Raw genomic sequence first — 12,705 nt, 5'->3', positions numbered from 1 at the left:
CCTCTGGGGCATTGGCCACTGTTGGAAGACAGGATACTGGGCTAGATGGACCTTTGGTCTGACCCCGTATGGCCGTTCTTATGTTCTTATGCTTAGCCATTGACTTACATGGAAGTAGGATCAGGTCAGGGGGTAGAAGATATGTTAATATTCAAAGGAGGTATATTTAGTTGATATGGTTGGATAGTCAGGGAAAACTGAGAGTTTAAAATATACAGTGGTGGCCAGAGAGTGGTACGGGGATATGGAGTGTGTCATTAGCTTGATCCAGGGTGCTGATGTGACTCAAGAGCCTTGTCTATGCTACAGAGTGATGATGGCTGCCAGCAATGGATCTTCCCGAACAGATGTGGATAATGCTTTCAGGGCTAGTGTTGATGGTACAGAACTGTTTTCCTCACGGTTACAGAAAGCGTGATTGAGACGTACCAAGAATATTTGAGACCTTGATGGACTCAGGAATGATTTTAGAGACCTAGAAGGAGCATGGTAGGTAGATTGATGAGGATTTTTGCTTACATTATGGAGGGGGACATAAGGCTGAAACTAAGGGCATGTCTATAATAGAGCTGGAAGATGTAATTTCCAGCTTGAGGAGACATACCCGCGCTAGGTCTGATCAAGCTAATGCACTAAAAATAGAAGTGTAGCAGTCCCAAGCACAATCCCATCTGAACCTTAGGCATGCAGGGTGGCTAGCTCCTTCTGCTGCTGTGGCTACACTTCTGTTTCAGCTGGCATTTCTCCTCAAGCTGGAAATTACACCTCCAGCTCCCGTGAAGGCATAACCTGAAAGAGATGCAAATAAAGCAAGACTCATTATTTGCAGTGGTGCTGAAATTGTTCTTATCCTACCTACACTAGAAGTAAAACCCTTTTCATCACCAGTTCAGAGGTTCCATTGCGGACAAGTGTTGGCAGGAATGGGCCAGTTTCCCAATGTAGATGGAGTTTTATTCTTTGTTCTCTGCCGGTTGGGCACTGGATTATGTGACATGAGTTGAGGTATCAGTCCTGTTACTAGTAGATAGGTACTTACATCAGAAACCACCAGCACTGTCCTTAGGAGCTTCAGCAGAGACCCCAAGAACTGAATGCTATGGAGAATGACTCTCTCCCACTCAGGTCAAGGTTGAAGCAAGTTGGCAGGCCAGCCTTTAGCTGGAGAACTTCAATCTTCACTGTTGTTACTCAGGCCACTGATATCAATAGGACTACTCACATGTGTAAAGATAAGCTTGTATGTAAGTTCTTTGCTGAATGGGGCCTCAGTGTTATCTTTCCCAGATTTAATTCACTAACTCATCATTAAGGAAGTATTTCCATGTCACTGTCAGTATTTAGATTCACTGGTGTTGTGCATTCTTTCTTATTGTGGATAGGTTGGGGATAAAGTAAGTCTATTTAGATGGGAATTTGAAGTTGCTTACATTCCTCAGTGGAGTTCCTCCATGTTGTAGTACTTTTATTCTTTATAATGCAGCCTTTCCCCTGAGGAAGAGATCATTCAGTTACTTGAAAAAGTGCTTCAGTATGGCTGCAAACAGGTAACTTGCTCTTGTTTCTTAGTAGATATTTATTTCAAGCTAATAGTGTTTTATATAGAGTTGAAATTGCTGCCTGCTGGTCTCTTCAGCATCCGTTCTCATGCTGTATAAGCATCTCTGATAGCTCCCTGCAATGATTGCATGGTGATGGGGGAAAATAATCTTTACAGCATTAGGAAATGCTGTGAGAATCAGTTTTCTTTCTTCATTTCCTTGATTCTGCATTATTCTTGCTGAGAAGCAAATACCCTGAAGAGAATAAATGGAAAATCCAGGGAGAATGCCAGTTTGGTGACATTTTTTTATATTCTAAGGAAATCTGCAGAGCCTAACACTACTGTTTCTTTATCCGTATCCTCTGCCTCCTGCGCTAGCTGTTCTTAGACTGTGAATTCCTCCATGCACGTGCTGTCCCTTCTTGAATGTTTGCCCAGTGCCTAGCACATCATGAGCACTGCTGTAAATAAATTATCATGATAACATGCGATTGCCCCACACATCCAAGACGGAACCAAATCTCACCACTTCTTTGCCCAAAAACATCTCTAAAATCCACCCATTTCCTTCTATCCCGTCAGCCAAAGCTCTCACCCAGGCCCTCATCATCTGCTTCCTTGGTTACTGTAACTCGCTCTGCATGTCCAAACACTCACATTGGCCTCTTCCAGTCCAGTCACAGAACAGCTGTTAAGATTGTGAAACTACCAGGCAAGGAAACAATGTCACTCCCCCTGTGACTCATCCGCTAGCTTCCCTGCCTCCATTCCATTACTTCAAGCTTGTTGCCCTTGCCTTCAAAAGCCTCTTTACTTATTCTCCCTGGCCTCTTTTCACATTGCCCCACTTCCTTCCCTGTTGCTGCTGGTGCCATTTGACTGCTTATCTCTGTGCTTTTTTCCACACCACCCCCCATGCATGGAATGCCCTTTCTGAGCTGGTCCACAGAGCCACTTCTTTCTCCTCATTCGCATACCTCCTGAAAACCCACTGTTACTGTAACCAAAACCTAACCAGTTTATAACAACAGCAAGGGTACAGAGTTATTTGGGATAGTCTACATATCTATGCCAAAAACAAAGACTATACCCCCACCCTGGATCACTTAGTACACCTCTACCCCGATATAACGCTGTCCTCGGGAGCCAAAAAAATCTCGCTCCGGGTGTATTCAGCAGCACTGAAGGTCCCGCCACCGAAATGCCATCGAAGACCTGGAGAGAGTGAAGGTCCTGCCGCCGAAGACCCGGAGCGCCACCGGGTGAGTAAAATAAAATTGCCGCAGTGGGTGGCGCCTTTTTTTTAGCGCTCCCCCGGGTGACTAAAAAGGCGCCAAGAAATTGACAAGGCGCCACTTGTGCTCAGTGGGGAGCAGGCTCCCCCATCCCCCCCCCCAGCTACGCTACTGATTATATTTTTGCTTTAATAAAAAGGTTGAAAAAAAAAAGAAAGAAAGAAAATCTGATATAAGCAGTCTCATCTTTTTCAAAGTATGTATCAAATGGCTCTAGCTAAACTGGGAAATATATGCAAATTAGTTGTCACAGCTTTTAAGAGGGGGGAGGGATAGTTCAGTGGTTCAAGCATTGGTCTGCTAAACCCTGGGTTATGAGTTCAATCCTTGAGGGGGCCATTTAAGAATTTGGGGCAACAAATCTGTCAGTCCTTGGTTTTGCTGTAAAGGCAGGGCACTAGATTCAATAACCTTTCTAGGTCCCTTCCAGTTCTATAAGATAGGTATATCTCCTTTTATTTCTATATAAAGATGAGGATTAGGGGTATAATCTATAGTCCATGGAAGTCAGTAGGAATCTTTCCATTGACATCCATAGGTTTGGATCAGACCCTAGTCACCTACGCCCACTTAATGTTAACTGTCATCAGTTTTTGATTTCTGTACCCCCCCAGCTCTTGTGCATTACAGTTCTGTGAATGCCAGTCATTTTCTAGATAAATGCCAGTTGTAGGCAGAGGTGAAAGTAAGAAAAATTAGTTACCAGTACAGGGGCCAGGCTCCAGGCCCCCACAAGGGGCAGGGCCTCAGGTGGAAGGGCTAGGACCAGGAGGTCAGCCTCCCTCTGACAGCCCTTCCACATTGCCCAGCCTGCGCCACCCAGGGCAATTTAAAGGGCCCGGGGCTCTGGTCACTGCTGCAGTAGCCCCAGTCAGGAGCCCCAGGCCCTTTTAAATCACCAGGCTCCAGGGCAGGTGCCCCTCCTCCCCCATCAGCAGCTCTAGGGGGTGCAAAAGGGCAGCGATGTTAAAGCGCTGTCATAGCAGCACTTTAACATCAGCTGTGTACGGGCTGGTACCAGCGGCCACTTCTTACCAGTATGCCGTATCGACCCACTTTCACCTCTGGTTGTAGGAAGCCTGTCTCATTTACATGCCTGAAGAATTTTAGACAGCTGGTTTTAAAATCCCATACAATAATCTGAAAAAGGCATATTCTATTAAATGAATCATGTCTGAAGTAGACAGCCTTTAGCAACATTAAGTAAAGACTTAATCGACACAATGTCTTTCCAGTGATAGTGGGCACATGTTTACAAATCCCACATTCTCAGAGATGCCTGAAGAATATAGTTGCTCAATTACTATTTATATTATTGAGAGTTACTCATTTAACCTCCCTGTGCAAAGCTTTACCTGCGAGTGTGAAATATAAGTGGATGGAAGAAGAAAGGGGACCCAACTTTCAGCAATGGAGATGGGGTGCACCGCCCAAATCACCTCTCTTTGGGGCAGCAAAAGCAGAAGCTGGTTGTTAGAATGATGCAAAAAAATATTTCAAGGTGCAATTCAAGATATTTCCACTTACATTGTTCAGCCCTGGGCCATGTCAAATCATTCATGGAGGTGTCATAAACAGTTAGTTAAGGGTTAAGGTCTCTTTTACCTGTAAAGGGTTAACAAGCAGTACCTGATGAACACCTGACCAGAGGACCAATCAGGAACAAGATAATTTCAAATCTCTGTGGAGGGAAGTTTTTTTTCTGTGTTTTTTTTTGTTTGAGTTGAGTCTCTCTTTGGAGCTAAGGGAGTCCAGACACCTTTTTCAAGTCCTCCATGATTTCTGCAGTATTGTTCGTCTATTCAGGCTAGTAAGTGTTAAACAGGCGAACTAGTATTATAAGTTTATTTCTATATTTGCAATTGTGTGTTTTGCTGAAGGAATATCTTTATTTCTGTTGCTGTTACTTTGCTTTTACTGAGAAAGAAAGGGGGAGGGGGAAATCTCTCCAGGTTATAAGTTAGACCCTGTGTATTGTTCCATCCTGGTATTACAGAGATAGTGTACTTTCTTTTTGTTCTTTTAATAAACTCTTTTCTTTTTAGGACTTGATTGATTCTTCTCTTGTTTGCATTTTCAAGGGAAGGGGAGGGGGAGGTGAGTCCCTCTTTGTGTTGAGTCAAGGATTTGACTCGGTGTGTATCTCTCCGGAGCAGGCTGGAGAGAGGGAAGCGGGGGAGGGGAACTGGCTGTTTCTCTCTCTCTGGTGAGATTCAAGGGGTTTGAATCTGGGTTCCCCAGGGGAAGTTTGGGGGACAGGCAGTGTGTTACCCACTTTAAACTTAACTGGTGGCAGCAGAACCGGATCTAGACTAGGATTAGTTTAGAGGAGCCCATGCAGGTCCCCATCTTGGAACCCAAAAGCTCCAAGTGGGGGAGAAGACCTATGACATGGTGAGCAGCGGTGACGGATTTTTAAGAACCAGGAGCCATTGAGAGCTGTTTCTCCTACAGCAGGAATGCAGGCTAGAAGGGAGAGATAACCTGAAGGCAAACAGACAAGGTTTTTCTAACAAGGGATTGTTAGAAGGAATTTTCAGCTAGGCTGGCTGGAGGGAATGAGGTTTTTCTAACAAGGTTTTTGTTAGAAGAGACCCCTACTAAGAGGTACTTAGAATTTGCAAGAGGCACTTGCTAGACGGGTTTGTCTAGTTCTTGTGAGCCAGGAGGGGGAAATTTTTTTTTCTCTCGGTCAAAAGCACAGTGAGTAACTGTGAACAAGCAACATAAGCATCACACAATTGCAAATCAAAAGCTTTTGTTTCTTTCTATTCAGTCGCGAGTAGACAGGGTAGGAATTGGGAAGCAAGCAACCCAATTCCCTGACTGCAGAGGGGTGTGGCCAGCACCAGAAGTGACACAGTTGACAAACTGGAATTTGCTAGGATGCAAATAGAACTAATTAAGGCAGAAATGGCCAGGGAGGAAGCTGCCCACAAGAGGGAGATGGAGAAACAACAAGCCAAAGAGGCTGACCACAAGAGAGATATGGAAAAGCAAGAGGCTGACCACAAAGCCAAAGAGGCTGACCACAGGAAACAAATGGAGTTAAAAGAGAAAGAACTGGAATTGGCAAGGGCTAACCCAACTGTTCCAGCCCAACCCAACAACCCTTCTCCAGGAACTGTTCTCCACCCCAAGATACTTCCCACCTACAGGGCAGGTGATGACACTGAGGCCTTCTTGGAAAATTTTGAAAGAACCTGCCATGGGTACAACATCCCTGAAGACCAGTACATGATAGAGCTGAGGCCATGGCTCAGTGGACCCTTAGCAGAAGTGGCAGCTGAAATGCCTATGGACGACATGAACAATTATAATCTGTTTCAAACAAAGGCCAGATTCAGGATGGGGCTAACACCTGAACATGCCCGTCGGCGGTTCAGAGCCCAAAAATGGAAACCAGATGGGTCATTCCCCAAACACGCCTACTACATTGACAAACATTGGAATACATGGCTATCGGGAACAAAAACTCACAATTTTGAAGAGCTGTCACTCCTTATAAGACTGGAACAGTTCTTAGATGGTGTTCCTGAGGAAATAGAATGGTACATCCTAGATAGAGAACCCAAAACTATTGTCCAGGCAGGAGAGATTGGCGCCAAATGGGCAGAAATAGCAGAAAAGAAAAAAGCTACCACCCAGGGGAGCGAATCTAACAAGGGACAAACTGACAATAAATCCTACCACCGGGGGCCAATCAAGACCCCAGCTACAACCCAAGGAAAACCTCAAACCACCTACAGTCCCACCTCACCAGTCTCTAGCAACCCACCTCGGCCCAGTGACCCGTCAGCTGGGCGATGTTTTAAATGTAATGAACTGGGACATATAAAGGCCAAATGCCCCAAGAACACCAATAGAGTACAGTCCATTACACCATCGTCACACCAAGGATCCCCAGGCCCAGATATCTCTCAAATACCCCCGAAGCGCAGGGAAACCTTGAGAGTGGGCGGGAAAAAGGTTACCACGTGGAGAGACACCGCGGCAAACGTGTCAGTTATCCACCAGTCCTTAGTGGACCCAAAATTCATCAACCCAGAGGTCAAAATCACAATTTCTCCATTCATGTCAAAATCTGTAACCTTACCTACAGCTGAATTGCCTGTCCAGTACAAGGGCTGGTCAGGAAAGTGGACTTTTGCTGTCTATGACAATTATTCCATCCCCATGCTACTGGGGGAAGACTTGGCCAACCATGTGCAGCTGGCCAAGAGGGGGGGAGTGGTCACCCGCAGCCAGGCCAAACAAGCTTCCACTCCCATCCCTGTTCCTGAGCCGTCCACCAGGACCCCGTCTGTGTTACCAGAGACCCAGACAGAGGTGGTGGAACCAGATCCCATGCCAACAACTACAGCAGCCATAGTACATCCAGTCCCAGAACCGGAACTGGAAGAGCAACCAGCGGCAAAACCATTGCCAGCACTGACCCCAGCGCATCCAACTCCACCGCCAGAGGGCGCCAACGGGCCCGAACTGGCAGAAGTAGCAGACAACCCTACCCAAGAGGCTCAGCCAGAGCCTGAAATATCACCTAGTGCACCAGCGGAGAGCGGTCCACAGTCAACGGAAACAACCTCATCACCTACATTGCTTCCAGAGGGATCAAGCCCAAGTCCACAGTCTACGGAGGAACTGGTGTCTCCAGCCTCAAGGGAACAGTTCCAGACTGAGCAGGAAGCTGATGACAGCCTTCAAAAAGCATGGGCGGCGGCACGGAGCAATCCACCGCCTCTCAGTTCTGCTAACCGATCCCGGTTCGTTGTAGAACAAGGACTTTTATATAAGGAGCTTCTTTCTGGTGGACACCAGGAAGACTGGCATCCTCAAAAACGGTTGGTAGTTCCAACTAAGTACCGGGAAAAGCTCTTAAGCTTAGCCCATGATCATCCCAGTGGCCGTTCTGGGGTAAACAGAAGCAAAGACAGGTTGGGAAGGTCCTTCGACTGGGAGGGGATGGGCAAGGCCGTTGCCAATTATGTCCGGTCTTGTGAGGTATGCCAAAAGGTAGGAAAACCCCAAGACCAGGTCAAGGCCCCTCTCCTGCCACTTCCCATAATTGAGGTCCCATTTCAGCGAGTAGCTGTGGATATTATGGGTCCTTTCCCAAAGAAGACCCCCAGAGGAAAGCAGTACATACTGACTTTTGTGGACTTTGCTACCAGATGGCCGGAAGCAGTAGCTCTAGGCAACACCAGGGCTAAAACTGTGTGCCAGGCCTTAACTGACATTTTTACCAGGGTAGGTTGGCCCTCCGACATTCTTACAGACTCGGGAACGAATTTCCTGTCAGGGACCATGAAAGACCTGTGGGAAGCTCATGGGGTGCATCACTTGGTTGCCACCCCGTACCACCACCAAACTAATGACCTGGTGGAAAGGTTTAATGGAACTTTGGGGGCCATGATCCGTAAATTCGTAAATGAACACTCCAATGATTGGGATCTAGTGTTGCAGCAGTTGCTGTTTGCCTACAGGGCTGTACCACATCCCAGTTTAGGATTCTCACCATTCGAGCTTGTGTATGGCCATGAGGTTAAGGGGCCATTACAGTTGGTGAAGCAACAATGGGAGGGGTTTATGCCTTCTCCAGGAACTAACATTCTGGACTTTGTAAGCAATCTACAAAGCACCCTCCGACACTCTTGGGCCCTTGCTAAAGAGAACCTAAAGGATGCTCAAGCAGAGCAAAAGGTCTGGTATGATAGACATACCAGAGAGCGTTCCTTCAAGGTAGGAGACCAGGTCATGGTCTTGAAGGCGCAATAGGCCCATAAGATGGAAGCATCCTGGGAAGGACCATTCACGGTCCAGGAGCGCCTGGGAGCTGTTAACTACCTCATAGCATTTCCTAATTCCTCCTTAAAGCCTAAAGTGTACCATGTTAACTCTCTAAAGCCCTTTTATCCCAGAGAATTACAGGTTTGTCAGTTTACAGCCCAGGGAGGGGATGACGCTGAGTGGCCTGAAGGTGTCTACTACGAAGGAAAAAGAAATGGTGGTGTGGAAGAGGTGACCCTCTCCACAACCCTGGAACGTCTACAGCGGCAACAGATCAAGGAGCTGTGCACTCGCTTCGGCCCTTTGTTCTCAGCCAATCCAGGACGGACTGAGCAAACCTACCACACCATTGACACAGGTAATGCTCACCCGATTAGAACCCCACCCTACCGGGTGTCACCTCATGCCCAAGTTGCTATTAAACGGGAGATTGAAAACATGCTGGAAATGGGTATCATCCGCCCCTCTACCAGTGCATGGGCATCTCCAGTGGTTCTAGTTCCCAAACCAGATGGGGAAATACGCTTTTGCGTGGACTACCGAAAGTTAAATGCTGTAACTCGCCCCGACAACTACCCAATGCCACGCACCGATGAGCTATTGGAAAAACTGGGACGTGCCCAGTACATCTCTACAATAGATTTAACCAAGCGGTACTGGCAAGTACCACTAGATGAACCCGCCAAAGAAAAGTCAGCCTTCATCACCCATGCAGGGGTGTATGAATTTAATGTGCTTCCGTTCGGACTGCGAAATGCACCCGCCACCTTCCAAAGGCTGGTAGATGGTCTACTAGCAGGATTGGGAGAATGTGCAGTTGCCTACCTCGATGATGTGGCCATTTTTTCTGATTCCTGGCCCAAACACCTAGAACACCTGGAAAAGGTCTTTGAGCACATCAGGCAGGCAGGACTAACTGTTAAGGCCAAAAAGTGTCAAATAGGCCAAAACAGAGTGACTTACCTAGGGTACCAGGTGGGTCGAGGAACCATAAACCCCCTACAGGCCAAGGTGGAGGCTATCCAAAAGTGGCCTGTCCCAAGGTCAAAGAAACAGGTCCAATCCTTCTTAGGCTTGGCCGGATATTACAGGCGATTTGTACCACACTACAGCCAAATCGCTGCCCCACTAACTGATCTAACCAGAAAAATGCAGCCAAATGCAGTTAAGTGGACTGATGAGTGTCAGAAAGCCTTTACCCAGCTTAAGGCGACGCTCATGTCTGACCCTGTGTTAAGGGCCCCGGACTTTGACAAACCCTTCCTGGTGACCACAGATGCATCTGAACGTGGGGTAGGAGCAGTTCTAATGCAAAAAGGACCGGATCACAACTTCCATCCTGTCGTGTTTCTCAGCAAGAAGCTGTCTGAGAGGGAAAGCCACTGGTCCATCAGTGAAAAAGAATGTTACGCCATTGTGTATGCCCTGGAAAAGCTACGCCCATACGTTTGGGGATGGCGGTTCCAGCTACAAACCAACCACGCTGTGCTAAAGTGGCTTCATACTGCCAAGGGAAACAACAAAAAACTTCTCCGATGGAGTTTAGCTCTCCAAGATTTTGATTTTGAAATTCACCACATTCTGGAGCTTCCAACAAAGTAGCTGATGCACTCTCTCGTGAAAGTTTCCCAGAATCTCATGGTTAACAACTGTTCTTGAAATGTGAAAAATCTCGTTGGTTACATACTTAGTAGTATCTGTAATAGTGCATGTGTTTTATTAATCTGTTTATTTTACAGTTCTAGGAGGAAATCACCGCCAGTGTGGGTCCCCCACTGTCTGCGATTTGGGGGGCGTGTCATAAACAGTTAGTTAAGGGTTAAGATCTCTTTTACTTGTAAAGGGTTAACAAGCAGTACCTGATGAACACCTGACCAGAGGACCAATCAGGGACAAGATAATTTCAAATCTCTGTGGAGGGAAGTTTTTTTTCTGTGTTTTTTTTTTGTTTGAGTCTCTCTTTGGAGCTAAGGGAGTCCAGACATGTTTTTCAAGTCCTCCAAGATTTCTGCAGTATTGTTCATCTATTCAGGCTAGTAAGTGTTAAACAGGCGAACTAGTATTATAAGTTTATTTCTATATTTGCAATTGTGTGTTTTGCTGAAGGAATATCTTTATTTCTGTTGCTGTTACTTTGCTTTTACTGAGAAAGAAAGGGGGAGGGGGAAATCTCTCCAGGTTATAAATTAGACCCTGTGTATTGTTCCATCCTGGTATTACAGAGATAGTGTACTTTCTTTTTGTTCTTTTAATAAACTCTTTTCTTTTTAGGACTTGATTGATTCTTCTCTTGTTTGCATTTTCAAGGGAAGGGGAGGGGGAGGTGAGTCCCTCTTTGTGTTGAGTCAAGGATTTGACTTGGTGTGTATCTCTCCGGAGCAGGCTGGCGAGAGGGAAGAGGGGGGAGGGGAACTGGCTGTTTCTCTCTCTCTGGTGAGATTCAAGGGGTTTGAATCTGGGTTCCCCAGGGGAAGTTTGGGGGACAGGCAGTGTGTTACCCACTTTAAACTTAACTGGTGGCAGCAGAACCGGATCTAGACTAGGATTAGTTTAGAGGAGCCCATGCACATCCCCATCTTGGAACCCAAAAGCTCCACGTGGGGGAGAAGACCTATGACAGGAGGGGATTCTTCATCACCCCCTCACAGAGCATCAATTTTTAAACCACGGATTAATTTAAGCCATTCTTATGTAGATGAGGTAGCAATTATCCTGTGCTCTAAATGTGAAAACTATTCAAAGATTCACTGACATCTTATGCAAAACATATTTAGAGACAGTTCTGGTTATTTGTTATATATTCCCATCTTCCCCATTCTTTGTTGTTAGAAGCATTTGCAAGAAATCAGGATCTTCTTAAGAATTCTTCTTTTCCTGATCTTGACTCCTCACTATCATGTTGTTTGTGAGAATGCAATCATTTCCAAAGAAATACACTGTGGTGTAGAGCCAGCAGCTTCTCTCAGAGACAGGACATCAGGAGAAAGAGCGAGAGGAAGGCTGAACCCCCTAGCTGACTAAGGGAAGGTAATAGGAATGACAGAATGGTGGATGAGAGGCCTTAAAAGGGTGAAGTTGTGAAGTGAGAACAAACTATATGTTTGGGTCACTTAGGACTCCAAGAGGAACATGGAATATGCCCCACTGAACTTTGTTACCTCCTTTGTATAGTGCTTTGAGTTCTATGGATGAAAAGTGTTATATATAAGAAATGGGAATTATTTTTATTTTTATTGTCTCCACAAGATTATTTTTTAAAAGAAATGCGTCCTTGCTCTGACTTCATGTTGGAGTTGAATTGCAAAACCTCCAGCAAATTCAGCATCTTGGTTTGTTGTCTCTGACTTTCCTCAGCAGGCACCAGAATCTGTAATACTCATTTATTACACTTTTGAGGAAAACTCTTCTGCCGTACTGGCCCAGTGTTTACTGACTTATTTCCATCTGAAACAGGAGGGAATGGTCAGTCTGCATTTCCTTTGGGCGGGTGATGACATTTTGATGGTATGTGATGACATCACAGCATACTAGTCCCATTTTAACAAACTCACAAGGGAGGCAGGCACCCTACTTCGACTGTGGCTCTCCCTACTCGGGGAGTCTGGAACAGCAGCGGAGCCGTACACAGCTGGAGAACCGATGGTACGGCCTCTCTAGTGCACAATGTAACAGACACACAGCGTTTCACACGCGTGTGCAACCAGCGTGCACACGCATATTTACACCGAGTACACGCCCACACGGACTACAGACAACGGAACCCGCAGAGGACACGTGTATGCACAAGACAGTTGTGCAATGCCCCTGGGCGCGCACCAGCGCCATACACTGTAGCACCTCACCCGGCCTTACTCCTAGCGGGAGAGGGGAGGGGGGAATGGAATGGAGTGGGGAACGCTGATTGGTCCCAGCTCCACTCACGTCCCTGCCTCCCCCGTCTCAGGGCGCTGCTGGAGTCACGTGCAGGTTTGTCATCCCCGGCTCCTGCCTCTCGCTGATTGGCTGAGTGTTTCCTCTGTGCTCTCAGCTCATTGGTGAGCGGCGCCCTCAGTCCCCGCTGGGCGTTAGATTTCCGGGGGA

The sequence above is a fragment of the Mauremys reevesii genome, linkage group 6 (genome assembly GCF_016161935.1).
Source record: "Mauremys reevesii isolate NIE-2019 linkage group 6, ASM1616193v1, whole genome shotgun sequence".
NCBI lineage: Eukaryota > Metazoa > Chordata > Testudines > Geoemydidae > Mauremys > Mauremys reevesii.
Note: the sequence above shows the minus strand (reverse complement) of the source record.